The sequence below is a fragment of the Dipodomys spectabilis genome, unplaced genomic scaffold, assembly GCF_019054845.1.
Source record: "Dipodomys spectabilis isolate Male_0828 unplaced genomic scaffold, ASM1905484v1 ptg000141l, whole genome shotgun sequence".
NCBI lineage: Eukaryota > Metazoa > Chordata > Mammalia > Rodentia > Heteromyidae > Dipodomys > Dipodomys spectabilis.
Window position 1 is genome coordinate 3,126,918 of NW_024870818.1, and position 4,904 is coordinate 3,131,821.

Here is a 4,904-nt window from a genome sequence, read left to right on the forward strand (position 1 = left end):
ATTGTCATCATAGCTCTTATCCAGTTAAACATTTGCAGAACAATATTCCCCTCTTATACATGTTCCTGAGTACATTAATTGAGCTAATCTTTGTGGTATCTGTGTCATTCTATGTTATAAGGCAAGCAACTTAAAAAACAAAAAAACAAAGCCTTTTAAAATACATAGAATCTTGTGGCTGGGAAGGTGGCTCGGTGGTAGAGTGCTTGCCCTGCATGCATGAGGCCCTGAGTTCGATTCCTCAGCACCACATAAGCAGAAAAACCCAGAAGTGACGCTGTGACTCTTGTGGTAGAGTGCTAGTCTTGAGCTGAAGAGCTGAGAGACAGCGCCCAAGCCCAGAGTTCAGGCCCCATGACTGACAACAAAAAAAACCCACATAGAATCTTGTATATAGGTGAGATATAATTAGGAGATTAACCTCACATGGATGTGGCTCCTGAAAGAGTAAAATATTCCCTAATGCATTTCATGAATTTTAATACAATATGAGCATTTTGGGACATAGATCCATTGTTTATTGTTGTTGCCCAAGTATTCCCTCTCCACTTCTCTAGGATAGGGGGTGGCTCAAGTGGTAGAGTGCTTGCTCTAAGTTCACTCAAAAGCAATTACTGAACACTTCACTGAATACTTCTAGTTCCATTAACCCCTCCATCAAAACACAGGCTCTACTTCTTCCCTACAAACTGGAAATGGAAGAAATAATATTATTGAGAGTAAACCAAAGAACAAGAGAAAATATAGTGTGAATATAGTGTGAGGACTTTCATCTACTCACCTACTTCCATCCCCAAGCACCAAAGAATTATACAGATATGAGAATAGAACCATTGAAAACAGCCTGTGAGATCTTATGAATATAGCAAGGATCGGACAAAAGACATTAAAAATGCCTTCATAAATTAAACAATAAATTTGATCCACAGAAGAATCCTAGATTAGCTAGGCAAGCAAGCAGCTACTGCTCTTATAGCACTTTGCTCAGGTTTCAACCTGAGAGGATGTACCTTGGCATCAATAAAGAAAATGAGAAAGCAGAAGAGCTTTCCCATGAAGAGATCCATGATATATACAAGGTGAGTTTAACATCTAGGCAGCTGTCAGGAGACATCTGGCTATATGCGGATGAAGCTCATTGTGTGTGTGTGTGTGTGTGTGTGTGTGTGTGTGTGTGTGTGTGTTGTTTATATACCTTTATGTGTATATGTATGGCATCCAGTACATGCATTGCTTGGTCCTAACCACAAATAGGGATCACATGAAGGAAATTGTACATTGGTCACAGGAGCCCTTAAGTAGTGAATCACAAATGAGATCGATTAATATTTAATAATATTGCTTTATAAATGCCCACTTATTTCACTTCTAAAAAAAAGTTCAACCTTCTTTTCACTCTATTGCCTCTTTAAAAACTTTGAGCTCACTGGGCATGTTGGCACATACTGTAATCCTAGGACTTGCCAGGCTTATGTAGGAGAACTCATGAGTTCAAAGACAGCCTGAGCTACATAGTAAGATCTTGTCTCAAAAAATAAATGAATAGGGCTGGGAAGGTGGATCAGTGGTAGTGCACTTGCCTTGCATGCATGAGACCCTGGGTTCGATTCCTCAGCACCACATAAGCAAAAAGAAAAAAGCCGGAAGTGGCACTGTGGCTCAAGTGGTAGAGTGCTAGCCTTGAGCTGAAGAGTTGAGGGACAGTGCCTAGGCCCAGAGTTCAGGCTCCACAACCAGACCCAATAAATAAATAAATAAATAAATGAATATAGCCAAGTGCCAATGGCTCACACCTGTAATCCTAGTTACTCAGGAGGCTGAGATCAGAGGATCATGGTTCAAAGCCAGCACAGGCACAAAAGTCAGGGAGACTTCTATCTCCAATAACCCACTCAGAAAACCAAAAGTGGCACTGTGGCTTAAATGGTAGAGCACTAGCCTTGAACTGAAGAGCTGAGGGACAGTGCCCAGGCCCAGAATTCAAGCCCCACGATTGACTAAATAAATACAAATTGGACATCTGGTGGCTCATGCCTGTAACCCTAGCTATTTAGGAGGCTGAGATCTGAGGATCACAGTTTGAAGGTAGCCTGGACAGGAGAGTCAATGAAACTCTTATCTCCAATTACCCATCAAAAAGCCAGAAGTGGAACTGTGGCTCAAGTGATAGAGAGCTAGCCTTGATCACAAAAAGGCTCAGGGATGGTGCCCAGGCCCTTAGTTCAAGTCCCAGGACCAGTAAAAAAAAAAAAAATCATTAAAAGACTAAATTATAATGTCTAAAGATATTTAGCAAGCTTAGAATTGAAGCTAATGGATGGAAGTAGTAGCTACTTCTAAAATAAATAATAGTTTAAGCTACATGAGTGGCATTGCAGTACATTGAAGCTCCATAGAGACAGAGCAGGGGCAGTGAGAGCCGGAGAGGGCACTGAGCAACTCTGCCTCAAGGAGGGAAAACTCCATAAAGGAGCAAAGGAGATCCTAAGAAGCCAAGAGGCAAAATGTCATCAGATGCATTATTTGTGCAAACTTGCCAGGAAGAGTACAAGAAGAACTATCCAGAAGCTTCGGTCGAGCTCTCAGTTTTCTATGAAATGCTCAAAATGCTGAAGAGAAAGGGAAATTTGAAGACATGGCCAAGGCAGAAAAGGCTTTTTATGGAAGAGAAAGGAAAACCTTCATCCCTCCTAAAGGGGAAACAACAACAACAAAAAGAAATTAAAAGGATCCCAATATGCCCAAGAGGCCTCCTTCAACCTTCTTTTTCTTCTATTCTGAGTATGGCCCTAACATCAGAGGGGAACATCCTGGCATGTCTATTGGTGATGTTGTGAAAAGGCTGGGGGAGATGTGGAATTACACTGCTGCAGATGGCAAGCCGTTTTATGAAAAGAAGGCAGCTAAGCTGAAGGAAAAATAAGGAAAGGATATTCTTCCTACTGAGCGAAAGGAAAAACCTGATGCAGCCAAAAAAGGACGGGGGAGAGTTATGAAGGCTGAAAAGAACAAGAAAAAGAAGGAAGAGGAAGAAGATGAAGAGGAGGAGGATAAATAAGTTGGTTCTAGCAAAGTTTCTTTTCCTTGTCTTTAAAATACTTAATTGCCTTGTACACTACTCATTCCTTTTAAAGAAAAAAAATTGAAATGTAAGGCTGTGTAAGATTTGTTTTTAAATGGTACAGTGTCTTTTTTTGTATAGTTAACACATTACTGGATGTGTCTTTAGATAGCTTTGTTCTGGTGGTATTTTCAATAGCTACTAACCTTGCCTGGTACAGTATAGTGGCTGCAAATTGCATGGAAATTTAATGCAGGTTCTTGTTGATGCACAGTATAAATTAGTTATATATGGGGAGGGTAGTTTTTTCATCTTCAGTTGTCTGATGCAGCTTATACAAAATAATTGTTGTTCTGCTAATTGAATACCACTCTGTATTTGAAAAAAAATGTTGCAGCTGTTTTGTTGACACTCTGAATGCTCCTAAGTAAATACAATCCCCTCACCCCCCAGAAAAGGTTCATGAGTAGCAATTCATACTTTGTTTTTCTAACTAACAAAAAAGAATAAATAACTCAACCTAACTTTCAAGGAAGAGACAAAAAATATGGAGTTAATTCAGTAAAGATAGTCTTCAGTAACTAGTACTTGAATTGGAGATTTCCATGCAAAAAGAAAATACTGTAATCCATCCCTTCATTTATATACAATATTAACTAAAGGCAGGCACTGGTGGCTCATGCCTATAATCCTAGTTACTCAGGAGGCCAAAATCTGAGGATCGGAGTTCAAAGCCAGCCAAGACAGGAAAGTCTATGAAACTCTTATCTCTACTTAACCACCAGAAAACCAGAAGTGGTGCTGTGCCTCAATATAGTAGAGCTCTAGTCTTGAGCAAAAAAAGCTTAGGGATAGTCCCCAGGCCCTGAGTTCAAGCCCCATGACTGACAAAATAATAACAATAATAATGATAACTCAGAATAATTCATAGGCTTAAATTATAAAACTTAAAAATTGTAAAACTCCTTGAAATTTTCTTTCTTCAAAAATGCAAGTACATATATTTTTAAAATCAAAGGTACACAAGTGTAGACTATAGACTAAGTGGGAAGTAGATAAGCAAAAATCATTAGGTTATCTCCCCTCCCACTGTCCTTTGCCACTTGCCTTTAAGGGTGAAGAGGGTGTTTCAGCCCCACCCACCCAAGCAGAACGGTATTTAATACAGAACCCTAGTCTGCGAGGAGCTCCATCACATGGGCATGAGAACATGTGAGGGAAGAGAGTGAGTGAAAGCTGCCCTTGGTAGTCCAACACTTCTTTAGATTCCCAGGATGTAAAAAGCCTGGGAGAGCCTAGTACCTTTGGCTCATGCCTATAATCCCAGTACTCAGGAGGCTGACTCCTGAGGATCATAGTTCAAAGCTAACCTGTGCAGGAAAGGCTATGAGAGTCTTATCTCCAATTAACCACCAAAAACAATGTCGGAATTAAGTGGAGATATGGCCTTGAGCACAAAAGCTCAAGGACAGTGCCCACACCATGAGTTCAAGTCCCAGGACTATCACAGAGAGACAGACAGACAGACAGACAGACAGACAGACAGACAGACAGAAACAGAGACAAAGAGACAGAGACAGAGATGGATAGATGGAGGGAGGGAGGGAGAGAGAGAAGAGAAAGAGAGAAAGGAAGGAAGGAAGGAAGGAAGGAAGGAAGGAAGGAAGGAAGGAAGGAAGGAAGGAAGGAAGGAAGGAGGGAAGGAAGGAAAGGGAAAACAGCCCTGAGAGACAAGAATACAAATCCTAGTTGTCACCTCACAGATAAACTGGCATAGACAAACTGGGGCTCCACTGGGTGGGCCAGAATCTGAAACGTGTCAGCCTGAATTCAAGCCCCATAA

The 4,904-nt window shown here is 40.9% G+C and overlaps 1 pseudogene; it reads left to right on the top strand.

Moving 5' to 3' along the window:
- The first annotated feature begins 1,065 nt into the window (after positions 1–1,065).
- Positions 1,066–3,058, top strand: LOC122117457 (annotated as a pseudogene).
- The last annotated feature ends 1,846 nt before the right edge of the window (positions 3,059–4,904 follow it).